The sequence below is a fragment of the Toxotes jaculatrix genome, chromosome 16 (genome assembly GCF_017976425.1).
Source record: "Toxotes jaculatrix isolate fToxJac2 chromosome 16, fToxJac2.pri, whole genome shotgun sequence".
In the NCBI taxonomy this organism is placed as follows: domain Eukaryota; kingdom Metazoa; phylum Chordata; class Actinopteri; family Toxotidae; genus Toxotes; species Toxotes jaculatrix.
Genome location: NC_054409.1, coordinates 56,499 through 66,775, shown reverse-complemented (window position 1 = coordinate 66,775; position 10,277 = coordinate 56,499). Strand labels below are relative to the sequence as shown.

Genomic DNA, 10,277 nt, shown 5'->3' with positions numbered 1-10,277 from the left:
TTAATGAAGTTGCTGGAGCAAAGACTGAGACTAGAGTTCTGAATATTGAGCAAAGAGCGTAGGTATGAACACTGTAAAATGGAATTGCTAATATAGCTTAAAATAAGAAGTGATCTTAACTGATGTGTGCTTACTTTGCTGGCTCTGCTATGTTAAACTTAGTTAATAAAACTTTTTAGTGAAGAAAGTAATTAAAGTCATCAGCCTTAGAAAGTATGAGCGATGAAGAGCCGTCCTCACAACCTGACACCTATGCCCGACACTAGGTGGCAGCACTTGGCTGTGTGACACGCGCATTTCCCCGTGAAGACGTGCTCGGTAATGGCCGCAAGCACGTTGAAAGCGGGAAGAAAGCTTCTGGCTCTGTCATGTTAAGGTAAGTTGCTGCAAACTGGAAGATTTTATCCGGTTTTTATTTAGTAAGGTCTCTAGGTCTTACGCCGTATGCCTCATCTGTCGGCGAAAGGTTTCAGGTTAACCGTATATCTTCAGATTGCCAATTCAAATACTCCTTAGCAAGCTGAAATGACACTGCCTTTTTATTTATTTATTTATTTAGTAGGGAGTCTGTCCCAACAGACACCACAGAGGTTAGCATGTGTAGATAGCGCGTTAGCGCTTTCTCTAAATGTCCCACTTAACATAAAGATTTACTGCAGCATCAATGGCTGTAGCACTTGATTTAGCAACTGTTAAGTAGCACAATACGTGTGCTGAAATTCTTTGAGTTATCCTAAAAGTTAGAATGAAGGAGTAGTTTTACAAGGCCTATGTGAAGGGCAAACGTCGCTAGCGCTAGCTTACACACATTGATGTAATGAGCACTTGTAAGCTAGCGCTAACGACGCTAGCCCTTCAAAGTCAGCTTTATTGTCAAAACCATATGTACAGGTCATACACAGGTTTTGAAATTGCAGTGCTCCCTAGGCCCACAGTGTTACACTAGATACATTAAGTTATAAGTAGCTATACAAAAATAAAAACATATTCAAGATTCAAGAGTCTTTATTGTCATTATACGAACATAACGAAATTTTGCAGACTCCCGGCTTTAAGGCACACATATAAATAAATAACACAAATCCTTAAAAAAGAACACTTATGAAAATATAAACACAAAGTAAAGTAAGTAAAGTAAAGTAAGTAAATTATAAAGTGCAGCTTAGTGCAAGTCCAGTGTATGGAATGCTGTGAGTGTTTGATTGTGTTCTGTGTGGTTGTCAGCATCAGCAGGGGTGGGGGTGCGGTTGGGGGCATGTTTGAGGGTCCTGTATGGGAATGGGATTTGAGTGTTTTCACTGCGGTGGGGCTGTTGCTTTTACAGCTCTGGGGAAGAAGCTGTCCCTGAGTCTGTTGTTGATTGTTTTAATGTTCCTGTACCACGTTCCTGATGGAAGCGGTACAAACAGTGCGTTGCCCGGGTGGGCGGGATCTGTTGCAATGTGTCTGACCCTTTTCTGCACTCGAGCAGCGTAAACTGAGTCCAGATCTGCTAGCCGACGGCCGACAATCCCCTGTGCTGTGCAGCTACCATAGCACACTGTCACACTGAGGCACAGGACGCTTTTGATTGTGGCCCTGTAACATAGGTGTTAGGATGCTGCAGGTGAGTCAGGGCTGTGTCAAGTGCTAACCAGACTGCATCCTCCGTAGAACGCTTTTCCCTGTAGGCAAACTGGAGTCTGTCCAGGCCAGCAGGGATGGCGTCCTTGATGTACTTTAGGAGGATCCTCTCCAAGCACTTCATGATGACTGGAGTCAGAGCTACAGGTCGGTAATCATTGAGGCAGGTGATGGTTGCTTTCTTGGGCACAGGCACAATGATGGAGGACTTCAGGCATACAGGGGTTGTGGAAAGCTGCGTGGACAGCTTGAAAATGTCGTGTGCTGCACGATTAATCTAATCACAATCGCGATGTCACGCTGTGCGATTATGTAACCGCTTAAAAGGCGATTGCGATTTAATGTAAACCAATGTGGAGTAATTGACGGCACATCCACACGCTGTGGGCAGCCGCAGGTATGGTCACGTGACTATCTGGCTTTCAGCAAACAGCAGTGACCGACATGGACGCTGAGGAGGAACATGAGGGACAAGCAGAGTTGGTGGCGAAAAAAAATGCTACTTCTGTTGTATGGCGAGACCTTGGATTCAGGTATGACAACCCTGAATAGCAAGACATGCTGTGTAAAACCTGCAAAGCTAAAGTCGCTACGTCTCGAGGTAATACGACCAGTCTCTATCAACATTTGAGACAACACAGAGAAAAATTCGACGAGTGCATGCAAATAAAAGCCCAACCAAGTAACGTGAAAGATAAAACTGAAAACTGCCTGAAAGAACCACAAAGAACAATCACGGATACATTTTGAAAATATCTTTATTTTCAAACTTTTATTTATTTTTTTATATTACGTTATTTGGAACAAACAGTGTAATCTTCAGGTTTTGTATTTTTTTGTGTCATGTTTATGTTTTGAGATGAGAAATACACAAACTATCATTATTCTGTGTTGTCCCTGATATTCAAGCAAGTGGACTCATGACACCATTCATTTATAATATCGTATTCGCAATCGCAATATTGTCCACAATCACAATCGCACATTTTCATCAAATCGTGCAGCACTAGTTTCTTAATGCCCTGTATGTCTGCCAGCCTGATGTTTCATTAGAAGAATTTGCTTTATGCCAAAGGTGCTGTTTATGGCCAATAAGCTCAGACAGATGCTTTTTTATCCTCATTCTTTTGAGAGGAGCATGGTTGTTCAAGATGGCACCCAACAAAGTTATAAAGTATGTCCAGGCGACTTCCACATCAGGGATAAGACCAATTCTGTGCCATTCAACTTGTGTCAGGTCATATAAAAAAGTCTTTTCATTAAAGTTTTTCTGGAGGCGTTTGAAAACAATCAAGGGAGGACTTCTTGAGATGGTGCCCTTGCACACACAAGCTCCATTATAATGGTCACTGAAGCTTTGACAAAAAACTCCACATGTATACCTATCTGGCCTGTTGGTGAGTGTAACATCAATTAATGTGCCACATCCCATAGTCTTAGTATTGTATCTGGTAGGGGCCTGCACAATCTGGGACAGGTTTAGTGCATCCAGCTGTAACTGCACAGAAGATGGAGGGTCAAGCACATCCCAATTCAAGTCCCCTAGCAGGAGAAATTCAGAGGAGGTGTGAGGGGCAATCAGCTCACTTGGAGCAGGCAGAGCACAGGCAGGGGCAGAGGGCGGCCTGTAACAACCAGCAACAGTGAGAGATTTTTACAACAATCATCTCCAACTGTTTGGCCACAGATTTAGAGGAAATCACAGCACCCTGCAAGTTATCCCCACAATAGACAGCGACCCCCACACCCTTGGAACTTCTGTCCTGACCAAAAATATTGTAGCCAGGGATGGAAACAGCAGAGTTGGGGCTGGATTTCTTAAGCCAAGACTCAGAGATGACTAAAATGTCAGGATTTGCAGTCAGTGCAGCAACTTTTGGGAGGAGGCTGCGTATGTGTGCGACCCATATGGCAGCCGAGCTCTGTGGGATCCCAAGGATCGCTCTCCATCCCATTACGTGTCTCGGAGCCTCTCAGGTTCTCCCACCCCAAGTCCTCCTCACAACAAGCACAGGGTGGGCCCCCATCCCCACAGGCCACACAGGAAGCTCTACTCCCCTCAGCATCTCCCTCGCTTCCACCACTGCACAGGTAGACCACAGACTAGAGAGCAGGCACAGCGTCTACAAAGTGGAACAGTGTACAACTCTGTTAAATATTCATCTGCAAACTTACAAATAATACAAATGTAGTGAGCTCATTTGCTAAAGTGCTACGGGACTGTTCTGTGGTGCTGCAGGTTCTTAATACACAATTATCTTTTCACCAATAAATGACTCAGATCAGGGGAAATGTCTGTATGATAGTTTACTCACTTCTAACCTCATCCATCCATTCACTATCCTAAGAACACGGCCATCGCTTGGAGGGCCGCCACTCCGGCTCACACAGTCCCTCTCACTCACACCCAACCTCCTCCTCCTCCAGAGAGCACCGGCCTGAGAGGAAGGACAAGGAATCATCAGGTTAGTCAGTGTGTAGCTTTCTTCTTTACAGACTGATGTATGTTCAGAGTCTGACTCTGGAAAGCTCTTTTAAAGTCACCTTTGAGACAGTCTGTGCTCAGCTAAAATCGCACTTTACCTGTTGTTTACCTGAGATTTCTGACATCACTTCTAGTTTTGGAGCCTTACACAAGAGTGATGTGGAGCTTTCTTTGCTTTCCCTCCTCCCTTTGCACAGGGGGTTCCTCTGGCATCGGTGGGAAGCGTCCACACCATGACTCCACTGACACCAGCCAACATCCACCCTCCTCTAAGGCGGCTCACAGCTCCAAACGTGGACAGTCCAACATCACAACTGTCAAGAGCGGGATGAAGACTGGAACTAAGATGGCTGAGACAGCAAGTAACAAGGCGGCTGACACAGTGGCTGTTTTTCTTTTTAGTTGTGTAAAGCTTGTCACAGAATTCCACTGTTTTGGACCAAGCTCAGCCACAGCTAACTATGTCTACACACTTCTTTCAGCCTAAAACTAACCAAAGACTAATGCTGTTGCTTTGTAGTCTGCCAGGCCTCCTCCAGCCAAGAAGAAGAAGAAAACAGCCACTCCAGCTTCTCTGGGCTCGTCTGTTGCAGATGGTCTGCTTTATCTGACAGGCATTCCAAACCACGCCTCGGAGCAGGAAGTTACGCACCTGGTCGGGTCCTTTGGCAAGATCAACAACGTGATCCTCATGCCGTGCTCAGAAGAAGACAGTGAGAAGAGCCAAGGACAGAAGGTACATCTAAGAGTATCTACATGTTCATGTGTTTTACAAGAAATTTCCCTTTGAGATTTGATGTTCCAGAGCAGTTTCAAACAGATGATAGGAAAAAAAACGAAGAAAGTGTAGTCAGTGTTGCAGTTTGCTCATGTTGTGAATATTACAGGCAAAAAGAAAGAACATGTTTCAGTAATCAGTCCATTTCTTGAAAACAGAGGATGCTTATTTCCTGTTTTGTTATATTAAAATTTGCAGAATTAACATTTTCTCTAAGTGTGTTTTACAAGAAAGAATAGCATTGGCCTGTTCATCTGTCACTCTTCAGTCAACAAAACAGTGGCTGTGGATATTTTAGCCTGTGCAGGTTTCCTGCTTCTACTTTGCACAACGTCGTCATGGTTTATGTCTGTCCCATGTCATCACTTTGTCTCCCTCCCTTGCTGCAGGCATCTGTATGCATGGTGAAGGCTGAAGACGCTCAGGCACTGGCTAACTCCACAAATCTCTCCATCAGAGACCAGAAAATCACTGCTTCAACAGCCAAGGTACCATGTGGAAAACACACACGTGGCACTGAAGGCATGTTCACTTTCAATCATAGAAAACATAAAGCTTCCACAAAAATGCTGAGTGGAGTTTTTCTGTCTAAATGCAATTGTTGATTCAGAAACCATCTCATACACAAAATTAGTTTCAATTCCTTTTTTAATTATTATTTTTTAATGTTTGAAGTCTCATTTCTGTTTGATTTCCTTTAGAAACCTGAAGGAGTGCAGTCTCCTGATGCCAACAACAGGTCTGCCACAGTTATCATCACTGTTCTTCCCCTTTAACCCCATATGTTGTTCACTCAACCTGTCCATTTCAAACATGCACTCAGATATGATTATTTCTGACTTCACAGCAAACCTGCTTCAGGACAGGAGAAGGGTCCTGCCGGGGAAGACTCAGGTCAGACAACAAAAAACCGCCACTGCTAGTCTGCAGGCAGTCAGTGCTAATATATCCACATCTATCACTGTCAAGAAATACTCAGTATATCTAGTTAAAATCACAGTCTGTTAACTATACCTGATCACATGGAATAAACTGTAGCTTAGTCACATGTAGTCTGGTTTGTGATGTCTTGCTTTTGCTGGCTTGTAGTTGTGATGTGTATGAAAACATACTGAGTGTAGCATCTTCCCCTTCTACTCCCCACTGCAGGAGCTGAGGCTGAACACAAGACGTCTGATGAGGTACAGTTTCCTTCACTTCCATCACATTTTCTTGTGTTTCAGCCTGATACTAAAATCCTTTCAGGTCATTTCCCCCCTCATCAGTCTGAAAACAGAAATTTATGTTTGGAAATGTATTAAAAAGGAAAACCTGAGTTCAGCTAAATGTCTGTTAAGTTCACTTGTTCTGTAATGTCTCCTACAGAAAGGCATGGTGTTGATCACAGGACTTCCTGAGAGCAGCTGCTCAGAGAGTGACATCATCAAGCTGATCCAGCCCTTTGACACGCCCTCGGACCTCATCCTGGCAAAACAAATGGGAAAGGTTGGTGTGATCACACCAGGAGGAGAGGAGAAAACACCTGGACACCAGTAATACATGTAGCCATGCAAGCTGCTTCTGTCATAGCTTAAACTACTATCACAGGCTCAGTGGGACTGCTTTGTGTACAGTCTACACTAAAAAACCTCTTTACACAGGTGGCTCTCTACAATCTGCTGATGGGATCAGTGGAGCCATTAGTGAGTATTTCTACCATTAGATATTTCTATGCACTTCATCTTATTTATTGCTTGATGTAACAAGGACAGTGCACGTTAATAAACTTTGCTGTAAATACACCAGGGACAAGTGTAGATGATCCAAATGTACATTTACACTAAGCTCTTTAAAGTAATAAACCTAAATCAGGCTGAAGGGTCTTACTGTCAAACTGCAGCAGTAAGTGTTCAGTTGTCCCTGTCCTACATTGTAGATGTAGATAAACAGGGACAGTCCTGTAAAATGTGACGTCTGCTGTAACTTTACAACTAGTTTTTTTTGGAAAGTACGTTAAAGTAAGGAAACAGTATTTTTCATGGGTAAAATAACAAGATGGCGGTGCACAGTGGTGCAGCGGCTTCTCAAGCTCCCTGGATTAAGCCTTATTTTTCCAACTTCGAGGCCGCTTTTAGCTCTAGTTTAGTGCTAAATTTGCGTGTAAGGTACATCTCTACCGAACTTATGGTTTTACGTGGTTGCAGGAGACTTTAACCACGTGAAACTGACGGACACTTTGCCCAGATTTTACCAGCATGTCACCATCCCCACATGTGGAGACAACATTCTGGATTGTGTGTACACTAACATTCAGGATGCATACAGAGCTCTTCCTCGCCCTCCTCTTGGCCTCTTCGACCACATCTCCATCCTGCTTAAGCCAGCTTACCGCCCCCTGCTGAGACGGATCAGGCCAACAAAGAAGACTGTCACTGTGTGGCCCAGAGATGCAGCCTCTGTGCTCCAGGACTGCTTTCAGTGCACAGACTGGCAGGTCTTCAGGGAGGCAGCTACATATGAGGGAGAGGTGGACCTAGAGGAATACACCTCCTCCGTCCTCTGCTTCATCTCCAAGTGTGCTGATGACGCCACTACCACAAGGACAGTAACCTGCTTCTCAAACCAGAAACCCTGGCTGAATGCTGTAGTCAGAGCTCTGCTGAAAGCTAGGGATGCAGGTGAGGCATCAGCGCTGAGAGTGGCGAGGAAAGAACTGACAGCAGGCATCTCCAGGGCCAAAGCCACATATGCTCAGAAAATTCAGGGTCACTTCACCACCAACGACCCCCGGAACATGTGGAAGGGCGTCAAGTGCATCACAAGCTACAACACCAGGGATGCACAATGCCCACTGGACCCCTCCCTGCCAGATGCACTCAACAGATTCTATGCCCGCTTCGAGGATCCTGACTCCCCCCCCCCCCCCCCCCTGCACCAGACTCACACCACCACCCGGTGACACACCCCTCAGTGTGACCACAGCTGAAGTGAGGAGAACCCTTACAGGAATTAACCTAAAGCTGCAGGCCCCAACAACATCCCTGGGTGGGTACTGAGGGACTGTGCTCATGAGTTGTCTGAGGTGCTGACAGACATTTTTAACACCTCGCTGTCACTGGCATCTGTCCCCACCTGCTTAAAGACTGCCACAATTGTCCCCGTCCCCAAGTGCTCCACAGTGACAGGCCTCAATGACTACCGACCCATAGCTCTGACCCTTGTAGTCATGAAGTGCTTTGAGAGACTGGTCATGGGCCACATCAAAGACTCTATTGATGTCACTGTGGACCCCCACCAGTACGCCTACAGGAAGAACCGCTCCACTGATGACGCCATCTCATCAGTGGTCCACACAACCCTCAACCACCTGGAGAGCAGGAACTCGTACGTCCCTCTGCTCTTCCTGGACTTCTCATCAGCCTTCAATACCATCATCCCACAGACCCTGGTACAGAAGCTCTCCCTCCTCGGTCTGAGTCCCACACTGGGGAACTGGGTCCAGAATGATGCAGAGGGAGGGCCCTCCGCATCATGAAGGACTCCACCCATCCTGCACACAGTCTCTTCCAACCCCTCCCCTCAGGCAGGCGGTTGAGAAGCATCCAGAGCAGGACCACCAGGCTCAGGAACAGCTTCTTCCCTAGAGCTGTAAGGCTGCTGAACTCTAGCCCTGTAGACACGCCTCCTCACCCACTTACAACACTATCACTAAGTGCAATACTTTTCTTTGTACTACCACCACCTCCTATTTGCACATGTGTATTTAAGCACATGCTAATCCTGGTTTCCTTATCTTATCTTTATTTAAATGTTTATATTTGCCCTTATGTTTATATTTATATTTTTCACTCTTGCATCCTACATCTTGCTCTTGATGGCTTCAACTGGGACCTGAGTACTAATTTCGTACCATAACATGTAAATGTACTGGAATGACAATAACAGTTCCTTGATCCTTGTATAGTAATATTGCAGAAACCCTCATTTACTGGTGGTAATGAATATGTCTTCTGTATATCTTCTGCTTTAGTCTTCTGTGTACCTTGGTCCAGTAATTATCCGCTGGCTAATCAGTGACTGTATGTCCTTTTGTGTCCTCCAGGAGAGTACTGTTCCAGTTGGCTGGAGCAGGCTCTTGGTGATCAGTAATGTCCTCAACATGCCCTCTGGCTCCTCTGAGGTCCAAAAACTGGTGCCACGCTTTGGTACCGTCATCAAGACCCTCATGCTCAACAACATGGTGAGGGCTGTTTGTCTGTGCAGCTGCAGACATGCTAATCCATGAGATCCTCAGCCACCCCTATCCTGAATATCCGTGTCCTCACACACAGCTCTGTCCTGGGCTGAAAATCCAAATCACATTTTCTCCAAATCACATCTTGCTCTTTATCTGTAAAGACATGTAACATGCTGTTGATGTGATGTTGTGCCTCTTCCTGCTTAGGTCATTTGTGAGATGGCGACTGCAGCCATGGCATTCTCTGTTTACAAACGCTTCCAGATGTTTCCGTGCATCATCCAGAACAACCCCCTGTTCTTCTCCCGCAAGCCGGACCCCAAGGCCAACACACAGACAAAAGTCATCACTGCATACCTTGAGTCGTCTGAGGTCGGTAATTGATTGGCAGTGCTTGCTCATTATTCAGTTAGACATATTTCTTATCTACTACTGGCATGATGTCCTGCAGCGTCAGCTCCATGTGCACGTGTTTGAAGTCGCACTGCTCAATAGCTCCTTGTGTCTGGTCATAGGATGCACCTGCTAACGGCAAAAGCAGCCAAACAGCAGCAGCTGCAGAGGTAGAGGAGGCTGTCCATATAGAGAAGTCTGAACCTCCTTTGGAGGAGGTGGAAAAAGATGCTTCTGGGACAGACCAGAAGATGAAGAGCACAGACAAGACGGCTGGTGAAGTCCAAGCTTTGGGAGAAAACGCCAGCAAAGATAGCATCAGAAGCCATGAGCCTAGCACTGCTGTTTCCCACTCTTCAGCTGCACAAGACGCCAAAGCAGAAGCAGTCATGGATACAGACATGAGGGAAACATCTGCTGATAAAACTGTCACAGAGACAGTAAGAGACAATAAAGGATTCAATCCATCTGAAGCAGGAAAGGACAAGGCTGCAGGTGCTGAAGAGACAAAGGCATCTGTCTTCCATGGAGACGGCCATGCCAGAGCTACCTAAGGTAACATACAGCAGAAATGTGGCTCTGTGCTCATCAGCCTGTTGCTGGAGTCGGGTTGTTCTTCTGTGTAGCTCAGCCTGTGAGCTTTCATGTCTCTTTTTCATCTCTGTTTCACCAGGTCACTCAAGAAATGGTTAACGCGTTGCTTGTGGAGTGCCCAACAAGAACCGGTAGCCATCCTAACAACGTAGCAGCTTCCACCTGTGGCGTGAAGGGGGAAACACAAA

General features: G+C 45.7%; 1 long non-coding RNA gene across 1 annotated transcript; it reads left to right on the top strand.

Moving 5' to 3' along the window:
- The first annotated feature begins 3,685 nt into the window (after positions 1-3,685).
- LOC121195854 lies at positions 3,686-4,353 on the top strand. Its single transcript, XR_005895515.1, has 3 exons — positions 3,686-3,714; positions 3,972-4,088; positions 4,306-4,353. It is a non-coding gene; the product is annotated as an uncharacterized LOC121195854 (long non-coding RNA).
- Positions 4,354-10,277: the final 5,924 nt, after the last annotated feature.